The sequence below is a fragment of the Camelus bactrianus genome, chromosome 3 (assembly GCF_048773025.1).
Source record: "Camelus bactrianus isolate YW-2024 breed Bactrian camel chromosome 3, ASM4877302v1, whole genome shotgun sequence".
NCBI lineage: Eukaryota > Metazoa > Chordata > Mammalia > Artiodactyla > Camelidae > Camelus > Camelus bactrianus.
Genome location: NC_133541.1, coordinates 161,009,420 through 161,031,415, shown reverse-complemented (window position 1 = coordinate 161,031,415; position 21,996 = coordinate 161,009,420). Strand labels below are relative to the sequence as shown.

The 21,996-nt window shown below is 41.4% G+C and overlaps 1 long non-coding RNA gene across 1 annotated transcript; it reads left to right on the top strand.

Annotated features, from left to right (window-relative positions):
• Positions 1 to 13,397: 13,397 nt before the first annotated feature.
• On the top strand, positions 13,398 to 21,276 carry LOC141575484 (uncharacterized). Its single transcript, XR_012503084.1, has 3 exons — positions 13,398 to 13,854; positions 17,589 to 17,832; positions 20,471 to 21,276. It is a non-coding gene; the product is annotated as an uncharacterized LOC141575484 (long non-coding RNA).
• Positions 21,277 to 21,996: the final 720 nt, after the last annotated feature.

Sequence of the window (21,996 nt, the reverse complement as noted above, 5' to 3'; positions counted from 1 at the left end):
GAGATCAGTACTCATTCATTTCATCCCTGCCCACCTGTAGGTGATAAAGCATAGCATGATTTTCATGTCCTGCTTCACTGATTCTTGTGAAATTAGGTGTTTGAAGATAGGAAGTCATGAAAGGAAGCTGCTTTTTTTAAATAAAGTGCAGTAATTTTCTTAGCAGTGTAGGAAATTGAGGATTTTCTTCATTGAAAATCAATAGAGATTTCAAGAATATCTGTATTTCTGATGTGTAGATTAAAATGACAAAATCTAGAGGGATTACAGAAACACAAGGAAGATACAAAAAGTATTTTTAAAGAGCTTTCCTAAGACTGGGCTTGTAAAGAGACTGTTAGTTGACAGAGACCCTCTTCTCACCCATAGTCCCTCTCCTTAGGTTGCAAAGGGCCAGCGTTTCCCCTGTGTGCAGTCCTGGTGCTTCAAGTGAGTTGTGGGGTAGGGCGGTGCACATGGTGCTGCCTTCAGTTTGTCCACCCTAAGTAACATCTAACAGTCAAGGGGCGAGTGTGTTGTAACGGCATGAACCATGCGCCATGCTCTCCGGGGTGTGTGCCCATCTCAGCTCATCCCAGCTCAGGTGATGGCAGAGCAGAGAGTGGTGGCAAGAGGTCAGCCATGAGTAGCAGGGAGCACCTGTAGTCAGCTTGGACCCAAGAGGCTAGGAGTTCCAGGTGGAAATCCCAGGACTTCCCACAGCTCATTCATTCAGCTAATACTTCTCCAGCACCTGTGATGTGCTGGTGCTTCCTTTGTGAACAGAACCAAATCCTTGTCCTCCTGAAGTTGATGTTCTAGTGGAAATAAGAAATGATACACACAGGAGCAGATCCTGGTCAGGACACATGAGTGCTGTCTATTTTGGAGTGCACAAGGTGAGATCCTTTGGGAAGGAATGTATGATACAGGAAAATGTGGGGGAGAGGATGGCCATATCCCAGGTCGTATTTGGGTCCCTGGGATGCACCTCACCAAGTGTGGGTCCTTGGTTTGCCCAGCAACGAATTCGAGAGCCACAGTTCAGTAAAAGTAGATTTATTCAGAGAGATATATACACCATAGACAGAGTGGGCTGTTTCAGAAGGCAACAGAAAGGCCATGAGGCATGGGGGTTGGGTGCTCCAGTTTAAAGTAAAAGTAGATACACACTCCACAGACAGTGTGTGGGCTGTCTATCTCAGCAGAGAGAGCAACCACGAGGTGTGGGATTGTTAGATTTTATGCACTCCGTATCTTCATATGCTAATAAGTGGGAGGAATATTCCAACTGCTTTGGGAAAGGTGTTGGGATTCCCAGAAATTGGGCCACCACTCACCCTTTGACATTTTATGGTCAGCCTTGAACCTGTCCTGGGACCTGTGGGAGTGCCATTTAACATCCTGCTGTATTTCGGTGAGTGTGTATTGAAGCTCAAGATCTACTGGGAGTTGACTTTTCCACCATCTTGGTGCTAAAGGCTGTGCCATTCCTTTATTGGATTTGCCCGGCCCCTTCCTTCCTTTCTCATGAGGGAGCTCTGGACTGATTGCACAATTGCAGAGCAGGGGACACAGTGGAAAGAACTTCATAAGTGGAAGGTGGAAGGCAGTGTTTTCAGTAGAATTCTCAAGTCAATTACAAAGTAACGGTCTTCTTTTTGCTGGGGGTACATGGTGTCACATGAGGGAACTGTGAGCCTTGGATACTGTAGTGAGTGGGTGGCTCACTGTGTATACTGTGTTGCTTCTTAGGTGGCCCGAGGACAGTTGGCTTATAGGTGACCCATTCCCTCAAGCAGGGGTCTCTTTGGGGATTTTCTGCATGTGAGGGTAACATGGGTCACTTGGGGGGCAGGACCAGCCAGTCACAGCTTGGTCCACAGTCACCTAGTGCCCTCAAGGCTTTCACCCCATGGATGCGTCACCTCCCCCTGGATGGGGACAAGGGCACAAGTGGTGGGGCAGCTTCTCAGTGGTGGAGGCATTGCTCTCCAGACCCAACACTCAACAGCGTGGACCCCTGGTGTTGGCCACAGTCTTGGCTAGATGAGGCTGTTCGGTAGCTGAGCTCATGAGACGTGGGTGCCATGCTTCCATTCTCACCAAGAGCTCTAGTTTCGAAGGTTCTCGTCAGACAGCCACAAATACTCCATAGCCCATAAACAAAGAACAGTCTCCTTCAATCGGGGAAGGGCACACAGAGGAGAACGGATGATCCCGAGAGCAGGAGAGGACAAATCCGTCCTGCCATCAGGGATCTGACAGACGAGCCAGCTCAGTTCCTCTTACTAGTTGTTTACTTGGAGGATCTGGGGTATTTGGGTGACCTGCAAGTGTCAGGAAATAGTACACGAGGGCTTTGTAGATTTTCTGGTCCGGTGTTTACTCACCCCATTGTAGCTGTCGTGTAAGGAAACAAAACTTGTTGGACAACAGGCCATGGCCTCTGCTCCCTGGTGGAGCCAGGAGATTACAATATTAAGTACGACTGCGGGGGCATCATTTCTATGTTGAGAGGCCAGATGGCCTTACATAACTCTCATGCTGGATGTCTAAGTTGCAGAGGGAAACTGGATTCCATCCAGCTCTCCAGCCAAGGAGGATACCAGAAGTTGCCTCCGCCACCAACTGTGAGCTCTTTGCCTCCACTGACAGCAGCATCTATAGCAAAAAGCTGGGCTGCCACCTGCGTTTCCGTGTAAACATCTGAGTACCCACAGCAATGGCCTCGTGAGGGTTGGTGTGCCCAAGGAAGCGGTGTGTGAGATGGAGGGAGCAGTGCCGGGGTCAGACACCGGGCGGGCAGGCAGGCAGTGACGACATCTGTGCAGCGCAGGGCCCATGGAACTGAGCCAAAGGGAGGCGGATTTTGGAGCAGGGAGCCTGGGCAGTGCCGTGTTATTCGTAAGAAGATCCTGGGCTCTGGATCCACGAAGTCATTGGCTTGATTCCAGACACTAACCTTCATCTTGGGCAAATGTTTGAAGCTTTCTGTGACTCTGTTTCTTGGTGTCCCAAATGGGGACAATAGTAGCAATTACCTCTGAGAGTCAGGAGTGCCTTTATAGTTGTCATTTCATTACGCTCACAGCAGCCCACGAGCACGGTTCTAGGTCCCCCAGTTTACACGTGGCAGACAGGTAACCTTTTAATCAGTAATCACGCAGCTAAGAATGGTCAGAATGAGCATTTGAATTTGATCCCTTTGTCCAGATTATTTCTATTCTCACCCAGTATTACTGGAAAATTAGTAAACTCAGAAGAAACACTGCTGGGAAGTGGGTGCTTGAAACATGTTTGTCATTGGGGAGTGTTGAGTTCACGTTCCTCACAGCCCATCCGAGGCTCCCTGCATCTCCGGCTGCCCTTGCTGGGGTCTGCAGGGCTCTGGGAAGCTTCTCCTTGATCTCTACCCCAAGGCTCTCTGCTCTCTACAGGTTGATTCTCAACCCTGACTGCTCAGTAGAGCTAATGTGTAAAAACAAAAAAATGGTGGGGAGGGTATGGCTCAGTGGCTGAGCACTTGCTTAGCATGCAAGAGGTCCTGGGTTCAATTCCAAGTACCTCCATTAAAATAAATAAATCTAACTACCCCCCCAAAAAAGGAAAGTATTTAAAAAACAATAAACAGTACAAAGGCCCCACACCAGGCTGGGGCGCACTATGTTTTAAAGGCTCCCAGATGCTTCCCATGTGCAGGACGGTGAGAGCTACCCCTCTACATCTCTTCTCGTGAGCTTGTCCACTCACAACCATTAGCCTCTTGAAGCAGGAAAACTACTTGGCTCAGCCTAGAACTTTCTCCCGATTTCTAGACTTTTATTTGCCTATTGGACATCTCTCCTGGAGCCCACAGGCACCCAGCCAGAACTGAATCAGTTGTCTCCTCTCACGACTTGCTCCTCTTCCTGCCCTTCTTGTTTTAGGAAATGGCACTATAATTTAGGACACTGCCAAAGCCAGAAAGCTGGCCGGCATCTTTGACCTCTTCCTGCCCTTCCATCACATCTGTGGCCAATCCGTCCACCTGCTGAAATGTTTTCTTCTCTCTCCTCCTAGCGGGGCCTCAGCAGGCCTTCACATGAACCTGCCAATAGGTCTCCCTGCCTCTATCTTTTTTCTTTCTAGATCACTTTGCATGTCTCCTTTACCTTGGAGGCACACAGAGTCCTGTGTGATGTGCACCTGTGATCTCTCCACCTGGTTGCCTCACCTGCCTCCCACACCCTGTGCTCACTTCTAGACTATTTGCAGTTCCTGGAAGTGACCTGGCTCTCTTTGGCCTCCCTCCTTTGCATGTGCAGCTCCCCAGGGAGAAATGGCCTTAACATTATAACTTCACCTGATCACTTCTAGGGCATCTCAGAACTCACCACAGTGGTTCCCTCCTCTGGGAGAGCGTTGGCTACAGTTCCGGCTCTCTGCCCCGAGCACCCACTGCTGACTGTTATCCAAGACGTCTTAACACGCCTCCTCAGCCATCATTTCATGATGAGTCCTGTGCACCTAGGAGCTCCCGGAAGCAGTGACTGTGTCTTTTTTCTCTTTATTCTCAGAGCATGGTAGAGACTCAGGTATAATGGTGGAGGGAACAGTGGTTATTCTGGAATTTCTCTAGAGTTAGGGCCTAGGGGTAACAGTCTGGTTGGAAGAAGGGCTTAGGGGATTTACCCTGAAGCCACATTTTTCAATAAACATTTCATGTTGTTTTTGTCTACTATTTGAAGTTACGAGTCTTAAAACAGATTGACGATTTCTAAAAATTACTTTACCGAAGATTGAGGAAAATGGCAGTTTTCCATATTTAAGAATATTATTTTAATTTTGTGTGACTGGGGTGGTGGAAAATAGAAATGCAAGGGTTACTAAAGCATTGTTATCCCCTTCCCCACCCTCAGGTCCTTTGGACAGAAGAGACAGGGATGTGAGGAGAAGGCTTGGAGGGTGGACCGTGCACTGCTTTTAAATTGTGACAGTTAATTTTACTTTTTTTTAATTTTCTTTTTTAATGGAGGTACTGGGGTTGAACCCAGGACCTTGTACATGCTTAGCATGTGCTCTACCACTGAGCTATACCCATCCCCCTGATATTTGTGTTTTTAGTGGGCATAATGTGCTGGTAGCAGGTACTTTAGCATCAGACACAGTCACCTGCGTCTGACCATCACGTTAATAACTTTTTCTTGAGCTAGAGAGCTAGTCTGTTTCCAAAAGTTCAATAAATAATCTACATTTTCTTTTTTCTTAAAAAAAGGCATTAACTCATGTTTCTCTTTAGTATCGCCTATAAATAAATGTGATTTTATTAACCGTTTACCAAAGTGTTAACGGTAATAAATATTAAGTACTGGTTTCTGAAGCATCAGTCATCACTGAAGATCCACATTCTGCTGTTCTCTCTCTCTGTTAGTCACCTTACTTCTGGAGTTCTGGAAGCGGCGCCAGGCAGAACTTGAGTAAAAATGGGACACGTTTGAACAGGAAGAACAAGTCCAGCCAGAATAGGAGGCGCGGTGTCCCCACGTGGAGACAGATGAGATTACCCAGGAAAAGCGGGCGCTGTTTAGATGCACTTTAGTCTGTTTACTTCTGGGCTTGTCAGACTTGGCTGCATGTTGGAATCACCAGGGTACCTTAAAAAATGTTGGTGCCTGGATTCCATCACTGCTAACTCGGATGGTACTTAGTGGCCTTTGGTGCATTCTGGCATAGGGAAGTTTTTAAAGCTCCTCTGGTTATTCTAATGTGCAGCCAAGTTGAAGGAGCACTGCCTGGAATGGTGTACACAGAAGAGAAATGTGGTCCTTCATTCATAGTAACAGTAAAAAGGGGGAAAAGAAAAAGTCTTGTATAAGTGTATAAGAAAAGAGGCATTGACTTTTATCCTTTCATAACACCAATAAATAAATGCAAAATATAAATTAGCTGCTATGACATAGATGTAGGAGGAAAGACACATTGGTTTTTATAGTTGACTCCCATTTTTTCACATGTGCCTTCATTATTGCCGCCTCCTTTTCATCGTAGACTAGGTGCCCCTTTGTCTTTAACTAAGTCCCGGTCACTGCTCCCACTTCCGGTTGGGATGTGCACAAAGCAGCATGACTCTCATCCTAAAGTCAGAGAAAGGTTAGGAGAAGCAGGGAAACATTTGTTGAGATGCCATCAGTGTTTGAGCAGTGTTTGAGCTAGGCATTTTATATAATTGGAAATGTAAATTTATTGCTGCCACTCCTGCTGCAAAATTAAAAAATAATAATATATATCTTTGTATCAACGTTCCAGAACTATGAATAGATGATTTTTTGAGTCATCTGTATTATTGCTTCTTTCCATCAGCTGAGATAATTTAGAGCTGTTGGTACTTGCAGTCAGCAGCAGCAGGACAGTATGTTGTGAACATGAATAACTCTTGGAAAGAAAATGCTTTTACTAGGAGCATCTGAAAATGTCTCCAACTATAGATTTAATAAATTGAATCACAGATCTACAGAATGTTGGCACTGAAAAGTTCTGGAGGGAGCAGGTAAAACTCCTCTTTTTATAAATGGAAAAAAATGAGGTTCAGCTACAAATAGAAAGTGACATTTGTCTTTTACAATGTAATAAGCTTCTAATAATCCCCATTATGAATATTTCCCATTGTTTACAACTGAAGATGGGGGTCAAAGCATATGTTGGTAAAAGACTGTACATTCAGAGTTGAAAGCTGAAACTTAGACAAAATTAGATGTTCATAATGCTTTTGAGTCCTGAAAAACAAAAACGTATCATATTGGCAGCATACAAAAAATACTGAAGAAAAGTTTTTTGGTCATTTAAACTGCCAATTTTAAATTTAAAATTGCCAGCTAATAAGTTTAAATTTTCATTAGAACATGCTTGTTGAAAAATTGAAGATGAAAACTCATTTCACTTTATCGTACTTCCTTTTTTAAAAAATTGCCTAATATTTTTTTGTTTAGTTTTTTAATTGAAGCATTTTACTTTACTTGCGAAAGTATGCTCCATTGTTTAGAGAGGCCAGCGTTGTGGTAGTGAGAGCTTGGGAATGAAGTTGCCTAATTTCATATTTGAACACAGCAGCTTGCTTCCTGAGTGATCTTGGACAACTTAACTTCTCTGTGCCATAGTTTCCTATAAAATAAGAATAAGAGGGTTGCTTCTTCATGACTGTGGCAATGACGGGTCGAAGTAATGTACAGAATCTACTTGGAAGACTTCCTGGCACAGAGGAAGGGCCATGTACTTAGGGACAGCTATTATTATACTATATCTGTTTTTATAATCCAGGTAAACCTTGATTCTTACTGATTTCATCTCTTAAAAATATTCGAAATATAAACTCTAAAATGTAAACTCTAAAACTTCATAGTTGTAGCTAATTAACACATAAAGCTCAACCAAGAAACACACAGTGGAGACCAGTTAGCTGCCGACACCTGTGAAACATTCTGTCCTGCACGGACTCTATGCTGTCACTACCGTCACTTCTGAAATCTAAGGCAAGCTCAGGTCTCGTCAAGTACCCAGACCCCCAAGCTCAGACCATGGCAGGGAAATAGTTTACTGTTCACATATGCATTTTCAAAAAATAGTATTAAAATGAACACTGTACGTATTTTGTTGTTTGTTTGACATCGTTAACGGAAAAGAAAAGAACAAAAAAAAGGAAAAAACCAATGCAATTACAAATAATGAGGCTATGTCTGAAAATTATTTTTTTTAAATTATGTTTAGGATTTATTGACCAATTAGGAGAAAAGTCATTTCATTGGTGTAATCCCTTGATTGACTTAACTTGTTTTTTTAATTAGGAAGAAGAGAGTTTTCCATTTACCACCTGGGGAAAGTTTATACATATAACCCTTTGTGCAAGTGCTCTTTTTCTGGGTAAGAACCTGCCACAGACTTTTTAAAATCTAATGTGAAATCCTGAGAAAACTGAAAATCAAGCTGGGAACTATGAAGTCTCATAGAGAAAACTTTTTCCAGAGAACATCTGAGCCAATGCAGGGCGCCACTCTGGAGGTTCCACAGTCTCTTCTGCTCACAGTGCTTCCCCCTATTCTTTTCACCTCATTTGTTCAAATCAGATCAGTGGTTTAGGATTCTCCAGGGTCTGATTAAGAGACCAGATGGAGGCATTAAGATTTCTAAAATTTTCCAAGAGTAACAACCAAGGTAAAATGTCTAAGAATAACCTAAGAAAAGGATAGTAGGAACTATCAAAAAATAAAAGTAAAAACTACTGAAAGATATAAAAGATGCTTTAATCACATGATTCTAGATTAAAAGATCATATCTCCAAAATATCAGAAGTTATAAAATTGATTTGGGGTTTATTGTGAATAAAATCATATCAGTAATATAATAATTAATAAGATAATGAGACTTTTAGTAGTTCAAGAATAGCCAGATTAGAAAATAGGACAGGAAGTCCAGATATGGGCTCTGATATCAATAATAATTTAATATAAGAGATGGAAGGCATTACAAATCAGGGAGATAAATAAAGGTTATTCAGTGAATGGAACACTCGTTAGCTACTTGGGGGGAAAAGAAAAGATTGAAATCATACAGTGAAACATATATTGTGATAAATTCCAGAATCATTTAAAAAGTAACACAATTAGAAAGAAACTAGAAATAAATATGGATGTTTACACAAACTCTAGATGAGCAGTAAGTTTCTGAGGAAAGTATACAAAGATTTCCATGCATCAGAAGCATCCTAATTTTAAACAAAACACCAGAGGATGTTATTTGTTTACAAATCCAACAAGGGGCTAATTCCTTCAATACATAGAGAGTTCAGATCACTTCAAAGGTAACATCAAAAAATCTCAGGAGCGTAGAAGGCAGAGAAAAGGAACACACATTCACAAAGGAAAAATAGATGTCACACTCCAATGGTAATTCACTCAATGCACATCAAAATGAAGTAGTTTTCCACCTCTCAAGTGACACAGCTCTGTTTATGAGGATGAAATGCCAGTGATCACCAGTCCCATGCCTAGGTTACTGGATATTTTTTGTGAAGTATGGTTGATTTACAATGCTGTGTTAATTTCTTGTGTACTCCTCAAGCTTTCTTAGAAAGCAGTCTGGCAGTTGATATCAAGAGTCAAAAATATTCCTATGCTTTAATCAACTAATTCAGCTTTGAAAAACTTTTAATCAGGAAGTATTTCAAAATGGCAGGGAAAAGTCAGTACGGATGCAAGTCACAGACATACTTTTATATGTATATATATATATATAAAATCTCAGCCAAAATATTCTTCCAAACGTTCACAAAGTAGAATAGTTTGCAGCCATGAAAAAGTGTGTCCATGAAAATATTTTATGACATGTCAAAGTGTTACACTTACGATAGGCTTGAGAATAAAATTAATATATAAAATGATTTGTAATATACGAACAATGTACCCTTCTGAAGGAATTATGTCTATAGGTAGAAGCATTTTCTTTATTTTATTTTTTATTCATTTTCAGAGTTGGAGTCCTTTCATTGTAGGTGACAAAATCAATTTCCAATGTGTTTAAACAACACCCAAAAAATGGGGATGCATGGGATTTATTGGTTCCTGTAAATGAAAACCTCAGATCTGAGGTCTGGCTTCAGTCAAGGAGAGATACTGTAGCCCAGATGATGTCAAGGGCTGGTCTTGTCCTGTCTTCATTCTGTGTCCAATGATGTCTCAGCATGCTGCTTCTAGGCACTCAGCATCCCAGATCATCCATCCAAACCAAGAGAGGTCTCTTTGGCAGCTTCCTCTCTTGATAGAGGAAGCTTATCATTCACATGGGCACAAGCACGTATCTCCTCACATAATAGTGGCTCTTACTGGGTTATTTGCCAATTCTCCAATCATGTGCGAGGCCAATACAATGAGGGGTATTATTTGTCTTAAACCAACTGAGATCTACCTCTGGTGCTTCAGAAAGAGTGGGTTAATCGAGCTTAAATCACAGGACTAAAAACAAAAGGGAGGTTATTTATCCTAAAGCAAATTCTGGGCCCTCTTCTAAGACTGGGGACAGATCCAGGACAACAGTTCTGTCCAGTACTGAGTACTTTCAAATTTTCTTTAATGAGAAAATGTTAAAATTATGATCAGAAAAGATGATAAATAAGAAGAAACTTGAGGAAGGAGAATGGAAAGCTTTCCTGTTTCATAAGAAATATTGAACCCATTAAGTGCTTGGAAGAAAAATGGAAATGTGTCAAGTTTGTAAAAGTTCTGAAATGAATTACAATTGATTTCACAGAACATGTAGTAGACAGTGCTCTACAGTTAGTGTGTCTTTGGGCTCTTTGAGTATTTCAGTTCTTTCACTTAATAGTTGCTTCATTTGGGGCAAATTGCATCATCTCCATGTGGCTCTATTTCCTCATCTGTAAAAGAGATATAATATTACCTTCCCAACAGGGTGATTGTGAGGATTTAGAAAAATAGATGTGTGCTGAAGCAATAGTAAGCATTTAAAGAATCTTAACTATTAAGTTTACTTAATACGTAATTAAAAAATTATTATGCAGACTTTTTAAAAATGCATAGTATTTAAATAGCCTATATGTGCTGTACAAGAGAGGAAGGCTTAATATACCTTGTATAATACATTTTTCACAGCCTTAACTAATTTTCACATTTAATCACACACACACCAAAAAGTTATTCCTTTCACAATCATGAAGACTTACTGTGAAGAAAAGGATGATGAAAGAGAGTAGAGGAGAAAATAAAATGCTTTCTCTACAAAGTAATGGCTTAAAAACTAAGAAAAACACCTTTTTAAGACTTTGGTCACCATATTCATAGCTAATACTTAGGTATAGTTTTTCACATGCCTGTGGTTAATGTTCTAATTGTTTTCACAATTAGTAAATCATTGACTCATCACAATAGTCCTATAAATTGCTATTATTATCCCCCCATTATATGGGTGAGGAGATTGAAGCCCCTAGAAGTTAAGAAATTTGCCCAAGGCCCCACAGCTAGCATCGGAGCTGGGATCCAGATGCAGGAGTGTGGCTCCAGGAGGGGCTTGTAAACACTCCAACTGCTCTCCCCTGCAGGTGCAAGCCAGCCTCCCGCTGTTACTGTAAATAACATGATGTGGTTCACCTAGTCTTGAAATTCACATTCTTTGTAGCTTTCTCTCTGGGGCAGCCATCAGGAGCAGCCAGGGACCCTGAGTACATGCTTCTGGACTATGACCAAGAAGGTAGATGGAAGGAAAACAGTTTAAAAATGGGACCTTTAATGTGCATTCTTCAGTGGGCAGAAAAATACCTGCCTAGTGAGGAACTGAAGCCTTACCAGCCACGTGCAAATTATGCTTCAGACACTCCCATTGCCCTTGAGTCCACTCAGTCAGAACTACAATGTATCAGGGACATGAATCTTGTGCAAATGCAGGGAGTAGGAGTACCTGCCATTTTAAGATCTCAAGGAGTATGAAAAGCATGTGAAGCTTTCATCAGCAGAGACCTGCAGTCACTTCCACTATTTCCCTCAGGGCATGTCCACAGCTTCACTGGTCCTATTCAGAATGAAGATGACAGCTAGCACCTGCTGACCCCTGAATCAGTGATAGGTTCTCCCTTGAAAGGAAGCATATCCCCTTCATGGGTTACAACTAGTTCATAACCTAAATAATTCTATAGATGTAGAAGGGATACTTTCATTGGTTCTGCTATCACAGACTTGTCTCCAAAAGAACATGCCACCAGTTACTCCATTTTCAGCCATTTAAAGATATACTTAACAAGCTTCCTTCTTTAGTGCAGTTTTAGGTTACAGAAAAATTCACAGAAAGTGGAGTTCCCATATATTCCTTATGCCCTGCACACAGCTGCTCCTGCTGTCAGCATGTTACATTAGTGGATGTACTCATTCTTTTTGACATCCTTCATTCCTCCTCCCCTAAAATTTAACATGCCGGATATTCACGTCTCTTGTGGCATTTACATGCGATTTACATCACTTCTCAGGTTTATGTGAGGTTTACAGCACGTGCAGGTTGTCTGTTTAAGCGTAGATTGGGGGCAAGTTTTCTGTGTAAAAATATGATCATTAGTGAGCCTTATGCTGCTGGGCTTTTGGGTTGTCAGGTCCTGTTGACCATTGCTTCAGTTATTGGGATCATTGTCTACGGACTTTCAGTGTTCATTGTATTTTCAGCAGAACTTCCCAAGAACCTGAATGGAAGAGACCCAATCCAGAAGTACCTGACTGTGCAGGTGGGCCACGCCCATCACTGCTTCCCTCATCAGTTTTAACATCATCGTGACCCTGAACGCCATATATGAGAAAGTGGCAATCAAGATGACTGAGTCTGTTAAGCTCCTTCTGCAGCTGAGGTCATTTCTACACCAGTTTTAGAACCAGGTCAAAACAGAGACTTTATCTTTTAGGCACTTCAATTCCAGTACATTACAGTCTTTAGAAAACTTCAAGTGTAAACGTATTTTCTCTAGCCTATATGAGAAGTGAATTAGCTGCAGCTATGCATTAGTAAAAGGGACAAAGAAAGCTTTAGAATGTCCAAGCTCTGTGTAAATATGTCAGTGCTTAATAATAATTTCAATTACATTAGATCATGTACCCTATTGTTGAAAGTAAATAGTCTCTCTATTGCAAATAAGTGGAAGAGGGTCGTGGTTCCAGTGGCAGATTTGCTTGTGCGTTACGGAGACGACAAGTAATCACACTGTTATGTGTCCTCCCCCCATGCTGTTCCTGTTAGTGTAGCTCCATTCTCATCAGCTGTGGCTTCTATAACAAATGTTTCTTCTCTCTGGCTTGTATCCCAGCCAGCGGCTTAGCGGCCCTAGTTAACTGCTTCCCACACACTGCATGTGGCTGGGTCGTTCTCCCAGTTGTCTGCTCAGTGGTCATCTTCTGAAAACACTAAGACCAATTCAAATTTTGAACTAGGAGGATGTTTTATGTTCCCCAAATGCTTCTAGCAAGTTGCCCCGTGTTTTGTTTGTTTTCTTCAATAGTCCTACCTTCCTGCCGTTCAGGGAGACAAGAGAATTTCACTTAGCAGGATGTTTAGAAGTAGCTTTCTTTCAACTTACACCTGACAGAGGACAGTTCTTGCCCATTGGATAATGTTGTGCTTATAAATTTTAAGGAACGTGTGACTTTGTTTTTTTTTTTGCCTTGTGTGATATTGCATTCATAGTGGGAGAAACTCTTACAACAGTGTGTACAGTTGGAATTAACATAGTAGCTATTTTAAGGAATTCAAAACAGCTTATATGAAAAAAGTGTGAATTGTGTATATATATATATATATATATATATATATATATACATATTTAGCTTGTTAACTCATGTGTCCGTGGCTTTGATTATGGTCTCAAGGCTGTTCACAGTTTTACAGACTTAACTTTTCTTTATTCTAGCTGCAGAGATCCCAAGGACCAGACTGACTGTGGGAACAACCTAGCCATGAAGGTGTTCTTCTTCCAGTTTTTCAAATACTACTCCTCGTGTTTCTACATCACATTCTTTAATGGCAGATTTGTGACTTATCCTGGAGATCTGGTGTATTGGCTGTGAAAATACAGAAATGAAGACGTGTGAATACAGCTTTGTGTTCGGACAGTCTAACCTGTTTCATGTTTTCTCTTAGTTGCCCAATGAAGAGTGTCTTTACTCTCTGTTCCTTAGATTTTTTTAGGCATAAAATAATGACTTTATTTCATGTTAGAGCTATCTAAAATTTAAATGAGATTTTCTTTCTAATATTCCAATGTGACCCAGGTGGCTGTCTCCTTGAACTGATGATGCAGCTGACAATAATCATGGGAGGACAGTCCATCTGGAATAACATACAAGAGGTGTTACTTCCGTGAGTACTAAGTCATGTGATCTTGGGGTGAGAACGGCCCACCCATCCAAGTAATTTTCCTGCATGCCCATCTCTAAAACAGGGGAGACTCTCTGCTTATTAAAGCTCTCCAGATAAGATGATCCAGCCAACAGTGTAAACATACCTCCTGTTTAATAATTATGTTTAAATTCCTTCCTTTTTATGTTTAAATTAAATCCTCAAGTGCTATAGTTTCTGCTTATTAGCCCATCACTGGGGACTGACTGATCAGAGCCCGTTGAGAGATGGCCCTTTTTGGGGCCATGAACTAAGTTTTCCCACAACTTCCCGCAACTTTCTCCTCCTTTTATACATGCATTTAAAAATCCATAACAGGAATTTGTTGAGTGCCTAGTATGTGTTAGTCACTGTATTAAATGTTGTACATATATGTGTGTGTGTGTGTACAATTTAATCACCCAAACAATCCTTATTCTTATCTTCCTTTTCAAATGAAGATCCTGTGGCTTAAAGAGGGTAAATGATTTGCCCAAGTTCTCATTGCCAATAAGAGACCACTGTGGGACTCAGATGTAAGACCCTATCTCATGGAATTCATGTTCTTCTAAGAACAGAGACTCTCTAGGTGTCCTAAGGCACAGGGCTACATAATGTTTTAAGAGACACTTGTCTAAAATAATAACTACAGAGGTTTTGACTTACTGTTCTCTTCCTAAAAATGAGAAAAGCAGATGTTAGCAAAGGTCACACTGTCCTTTGGATTTTCACATAAGCCCTATCCCATATCAAAGTGGACATTTCAGTGTTATCTGCAATTTCTGAACATTTCAAGGAGCTTAGTGTATTCACTTTCTTTTGTAACAAGTATCCCCAAATGACATGGTAGTAGGAAGAAAAAAGAAATAGTCTCCACTAAACAACACAAATTTAACCTTGTAGGGTTCTTGAACGCAGGAGCCTGCTGAAGTCAAAATATTGGCACGGCTGTTTCTGAAGGCCTCAGGGGAAACTGTATCTTTGACTTTTCTGGCTTCCAGAGGCCACCTACGTCTCTTGGCCTGTGACCTATTTTCCTTCTCTCAAGGTCAGCATGGTTGTGTGCCTCTGACTCTGATCCTGTGGTCAAATCTCCTCTCCTCTCTCCCCTCTTCTGTCTCCCTCTTCCTACTTTAGTGACCCTGGTGATTACAATGGGCTCACCTCTATAATCCAGCTCGTCTCTCTTAGAGAATGCTGGTTAGCAACGTTAACCGCATCTGAAATCATAGACCCCCTTTGCAAGGGAAACTGACCTCTTCCTATTTTCTGGTGATAAGGACATAGACATATTGGGGGGGAACATTTTTCTGCCCACCACACTAAGCTTTTTAAGATAATTTCTGGCTTTGAGTTTCTGTCCTCATGAAACTGTTGATCTCTCTTCTGTCTTGCCTTCCACAAAATCATTCTGCTCCTGGCCAACCTAACTGCATTGCTCACCACTCTCTGTGGTGTCCCCCAAAACCAATTACACAAGCAATTCTTACTGTTGTTTGGAGCATGGAGGAGAAACTCAAACAACTTGAATTTTGAAATAAAAACCTCCATCATTTTAAAATCTTCCATGCCACTATAAAAAAAATTATTTTTTAACTTCATTTTTTAATTTTTAAACTATTTTAAACTTTGTAACTTTTTTTAAACTTTACTTTTTTTCTTATCATCCTTCATTGTAAGCTCCAGAAACCTGCTATTCTGTCCACCGCATCCAAGTTCCCTTTCACTGTTTCTCCTCCCTTCCCTAACTTTCCTTCACTCTCCCTTATTACCAATTTTCTGTCCATTCTCTTTATAGGGCAGTTAAATTATTTTTTCTTTCCTTCTTTCTGTTTTTGCAGAGTGAACACATTTGTGTGTCAGTGTGTCCTTCCACATTTCTTCACAAGGTCTTCATCTTTCAGCTTCAGGATGGATTACTGTGGTCTGTCTCTAAACAAAGGCATTTCCCTTGTCCCCCAGCTCACCATGCCCCTCAAAAAAAAGATTCTGATCTTTGCTGTGAAATGAATCTTTTTTTTCCCTACTGTGCAGTAGACAACTCTTACCCTGAGCTCACAATCAGATTTCTCCAGAGGAGTAAAAGTAGCTCATGTGCAAATAATACTACTTTTCTCTGTGAAAAGAAATAGATCAGATAGAGGAAATACTTAACTCAGATTACTCAAAAGCATTTCCTGAAGGAAATAGGTTAATTATTTAACATTAAATTTTGTTGAATCTGGTTATCAGTGAGCTATTTTTACCAATCAAGAAGGATATATTTCCTAAATTGGTACTGAGCAATTCATGTGAAATGAAACTTGCTCACATTAACTAGTTTAAAGTAAAGGATGCATTATAGTATCTGTGGTCTGTTTATACCTTCGCTTAAGTAAGCACATTGTTGTAGGTTCCAGTGAGCTGAACTTTGCCTACATGTATTTCTAATCTGGGCTAAAATATTTAGGGAAAATATTTTGAATTATGTTTCCCTTTTTTGAATACCAGAAATTCTGAATGGTAGCCAAGTTTGAGGGTGGCTTGTGTTTTCCTCACTGCCTCTTCTCTTTGTATAAGGTGCCAGTTTCCTTCTTAATTTTTCATATAAAATCCTAACATACTAAAGATCTATCAATTACTCTTGCTGCCCCAAAACTATACCCATCCTCAAAAATACATAGGAAGCGAAAAGAAAACTTATCAAAGTTAGTGACTATTTTCATGCTATTTAAATATGTCTAAAGGAACATAATGAAATGAATTTTACCATATCTCACCTGCCTCCACCCCCCAATCCCATGTGGGTTTGTTGAGTAGGATTCTGGGAGCAAATGAAGAAGGACAGTGATGCCGTGATCCAGGCTCTCTCTGGGGTCTCCCCAGCACTTGGATCGGCATTTGGTATAAAGTAGGTCTCAGTCCGAGCCAGCTGAGTGAGTGAGTGACTCACAGGCATCGAATGAGTAACATCAGTGAATTAACAGCATTCTTTGTAGGACTCAGAGAATAAGCTGAGTGCCCTATGGCCTTCCCAGCCTCACGTACTATTTTGATGTTGGGGTCATTTCTGAGAATGTTATTCTGTACTTGACAAAAGTCTAGTACAATTCCAGGGTTAAGTAACTTGCCCTAGGGAAATTTTATGATAAAATATTATGAAAAATGGTTAAATGCCCAACATGACATAGCACTGTCCTTTGGTGTTTAGATAATGTATGGCTGTAATTTTCTTACTTTATATGCTTTCTACATTTTCCACCGTGTGTACGCACTACTATATAGTAAGAAAATGCAAATATTTAAAAGAGAAAATCTCTCTTCTCCAGATATGATTTGGTTAGAGGATGAGTCAGATAGATATATTAAGAGAATCTTAAATACATGTGTCCATAATTCACTCTTTAAATCCAGGAACAGGAAACTCAGGAATGAAATAGATTAAGAGAATCAAAGATACTTGTATTCAAGATTAGCAAGTAGGAGTGTCCTCAAAAGAAAAGGTGATTATCTATAATTCAGGGATTAAATGTGATAATGAACGTACAAAGACAACATGAAGTAGAAAATGCCATGTGGGAAGCACTGAGTAAAGGGCAATTTACCATGATTATGCCAATATGTGTGGTCAATTCACAAGCAAATTATTGTGTAACCCCTGCTAGAGGGAGAAAGCTTCCAGCCTTGGCTGAAGAGTGGGGAGGATCCAGTGTCTGTATTTTTTAAAATGTCTACAGGTGTTTCTCATGTGCAAATTGGTATCCCTGCATGAGAACCATAAACCAACAGAAAACCCAAAAGACCGAGGACAATGATGGGTTGCCGACAGCCCAAGCTTTTCTGCCACAGAAGAGTGGTTCCAGTCAGGAAGACTGAGCAAGAGGCTCAGAGTCTTAGCTAAGGACAAGCAAGTCGGGACTTCTAATACGACCTAATGTCATCGACGGGGGAGGGCAGTTCAGCACAAGAAGCGAGCACCAGGTGAGTTAACATGGAAGTTACATCCTGGATCCAAGCCGTGATGGATTTGGGTCCCGGAGGGTTAAAGCCCTGCTTCCGTTGGGCATGGACCGCATTCCACAAGAGGCTGAGACAGGAATTATGAGGCAGAGAAAAATTCCCCCAGGGGACTCCCGAGTCTGGGTGCCTGGAAGGGTGATGGACGAGCGCGGTCCCAGCTCCACCCGCACCGCAGGGCTCCGAGTGGCTGTGGAGCTGTGCGCTCCCGGCCGGACCTCAGACCTGACTGCAGTGCTCCGGGCTGCGGCCTGGGGAGCGGCGTCAGGAGCAGGCTGTCCCCGTCATTCTCGTAGGTGCTGCAGTGACCCCCACCCCGGTGGCCACGGCGTTCCCAAGCCAAGGGTCTAAGTGACTTCAACCTTATTTACAGGTGACCACAGCTGGTTAGCCTGTGCTGCTCAAAAAGAAGATCCCATATGGGGTTTTGATGTGTTAGGGGGTTTGCTAATACCTGGCCTGCTTTGAATCATTTCATCTTGACAGCAGCCTGGGCAGTCGAAGTTTCACCTCCCAATTTTATTTCAACATTTTTTGTTGAAAGTATAGTTGGTGTAAAATATTGTGTTAATTCTTGGTATACAGCATAGTGAGTCACATATACATACATATATATATATATATATATATATATATATATATATATATTCCTTGTCATATACTTTTCCACTATAGGCTATTAAAAGTTATTGAATGTAGTTCCCTGTGCTATACAGTAGGATCTTGTTTGAAACAAAAATTACTAAACAAAGTAACAAAGGAAGCAGACTAAACCTAGCCATGTATACGGCACAGTTGAGTTTATCTCAGGATTTAAATGTGGTTTTGAGCTCCAGGATCTCTTTATCAACTTATCATATGTAAAGTGCCTGTGGAACACTTCTCAGAAAAATGTTTAAAAATCATAAGATTTAGAGAATAAAGAAGGAAGATAATTATACTGAAAAGCAGGTATCAAAATATAGAAATGGGCATTTGTGATACAGTAATATCTGAATTATTGGAAGGACGTGTTGAATAAGAGGATCCAGTGGTGGGTCTACTGACCGCAACATTCTGCCACAGCAGTGAGTGTAAATCAACTTCTGAGATCTGCAACAATTGCATTTTGAATGTAAATAAAGTTAAATAACAAATAAGCCATGAAGTGTGGATTCAGATTCAGGGGTATCTCGAGTCCATATCCCCACCCCCTCACAGAGCTCCCTGCTCTTCCCCTAATGTCATTGAAAGAAGTGGGGAAAGTTTGTGAAGCGAAGGCCATGTTCCATTGCAAAGAATTCTCGTAGCAACCCTGGGAGCATGGCCAGGGAAAGGTTAACGCTGAGATCAGAGGCAGTGGGAAACCTAGCAGGGGCAGCTCTTTACAAGTCACATCATATACTCTGTGTGTGTCCACGTGTGTGTGCATACAGACGTGTGGGCATGTATGATGTATACACCTGCCTTTCGTGTGAAGCCGCCTCACTGTCCAAATTTGAAATCCATCCAAACGTGCAGTGCAGTCAGCCGAAGCTCCGCAAGATGCTAAGTTGTCTGTTGTTGCTCTGTCTCTTCTGCTGAACTCCACGAGTAAACCACGCGCCAGCTGTTGCTTTCAGGAAAAACAGCTCTGTAGTCTACAGGTCCATGCCTTGTTTCACTGCCAACTCCGAATTCCTTTCATGACAAATTGCCATTTGAAAAAGGGGGAAGCATTCAGTTGTCCCACAAGCCTCTGAGTGAGGAAAAAATATAACCTTAGAGACAGCTCTGTGGGACAACATCCAGAAGGGTGCAGAGCACTGGGCTGCGAGTCGAGGCTGTTTCTTTCAAGCTCTGCACTGAATTTGAGGTGGCATGTCACTTCTTTGGCCCTTGATTTGTTCAGCTTAAATTAGGGTCTTGGACCTGTTCGATCCAACGTTAGAGTATCACTTTTCTGCTCAGTGATCCTCCATTGTTCCACAGTTCCTTCAGAGGGAAAAATGCCCACATCCTCACGGCAGCCTCTAAGGCTCCACCCCCCAAAACCACCACTTATTTCCTATTCACTCTGGCCCACACCAGCCTCCATGCTGTCTGTCCAGCGTGAGGGACCTCAAGGCCTGTGATCACTGTTCCCTCTGCCCACCCCTTTGCCTCCATCTTTGCCTTATTCAAAGGTCACTTGCCCCATCCACACTCCTCCCTACCACACATTCCTCGCCCTCCTTTATTTTCCTCTGCAGCACTTATCACCAGCTCACCGACCCTGTATTTCTTTCTTTTACTTATTTTCTCTGACAATTTACAGACTGAAAATGCCATGGTGGATAATAGCAGAGAAATGGGGGAAAAAACAAATGAGGGTAGGTATCTTCTAAAAGCTAAAGTGCCCACCTGAAAAGGAGGTAGGAGATAAAGTAGTAGTAGTCGTTACAATTTTGGTAAACCCAAGGTACGTAGTCAGGACTAGTTTTCACAATACTTGAGGGTAGGGAGGCAGCAATAAAAAGAAATTTATCCTGAGAACAAGAAATTAAATTCTTGGGAAGATGATGTGTTCAGCTTGAAATGTCAGTAATACTTTTATGACCTTGGTCTGATAATATCTTGCCTTATAATTTGATCTGTTTGACAGCTGGGTCATGAATCTAATGATGCCACAGTTTCGGGAGCAGAACAGACCACCCCACGATGGGAATGGGACAACCATCTGTATCCAACGGGCAAACTGGGGTTATTTTATGAATACCCTGAAATGAGTAAGTCATCAGTGGGGATTTCTGTGCTGTCGGTTATACTAGAATATGCTTTGGGTCTCAGAAGCATCGGTTACCGAGCCAAACAAAGACCTAGCATACCGAAAAGGAGCCCGCTTTTCTCAATTAGATGCAATTATGCAGTCAGGCTTTCAAATAGGTTGCCTGTGTATATCTTTGTCAATATTTATGTTGTACAAAGCTGAAGGTTTACTGCCATGGAATAAAATGGAATACTCATTCAGGTAATTCTCCATCATTGATTCTCAGATCCTTCTGGTCATGTCGTCTAAGGATGAACTCAGAACCGTTACTAGATGTGACTCAGCACGGGCTGCAGCCCGTGTGGCACAGCTGTTGGCTGATATCCTTCTAAACAGAGTCATGTGAGCCCGCCAGCCTGTGCAGAAAGCCCGCAAGAGCATCCTGCCTCATGGCAGCAAGGGTCACAGGGTCACCCCTTCCACACCTCACACCTGCCTTTGACGTTTTTCCTATTTCTTCTGGCCGATGGTTTCAGCCTGGTTCCTTGAGTGACCTCATGGCACATCACTGGCTTGAATTCAGGATGAATTTGCTGATCTGGAGTATTGGTAGAACACAGATCCCCTCCTTCTCCAATGTCTTTGTCCATTTCTGTACATTTGCTTGGCCTTTGTTTCTCTTTGTTTGAACTTGGTTTTGAGCTCTCGGTTGCCTTTAAATTGTTGCATCTCAAAATAGATTTCCATAGGAAACTTCATTTTTCTATTATGCATGGCGCACTTTTATCTACTAGAAGGCTGATGATGTGCACGTTTTGTATCTGAGACCTTTGAGCTCACCACTGCCTTGAATTACTTTTTTTTTTTTAAGCTTAGGAGACAGGAAAGTATTTTTGTCAATAGGCTTTGCATTTATGCATGCCGGTTCATGTCTGCAAGACACCCCATTGGGCTTCCTGTTTATAAGTCTACAGAAAGAGGGAGTTTTCTTTTTCCTAAATTACATGCTATATATATAATAATTGCTTTTAAAATATATAATATACATAGAAACACATCTGATTCCCTAGGTGAATGAAAGGTCATTTTGTGGCATCTTCAGTCAGCTATGCTTTGTGGCCTGGTGTCTGATTTGAGTTTCATCTTTGCTTTTGTTGTGCTTAGTGACCAGGTTCGATTAAGGGTGCAGCTCCTGTCCCTGGTGTAGAAATTATGTTCGTTTTTTTTTGCTTATTTTCAAAAGGACTTTAATCCAATGACCTGTTATTCCAAAATGAGTCATAATTGTAAATATTTCTTATTGGGGCTATTATCAGCATTAATAATAACAACAACATTCTGAGGGCAGCATATCATTTGGTATTTTAACACACACGAAAAAAGCCTTGGAAAATAGTTATTGTTCTAGTTAAGTCAAATAA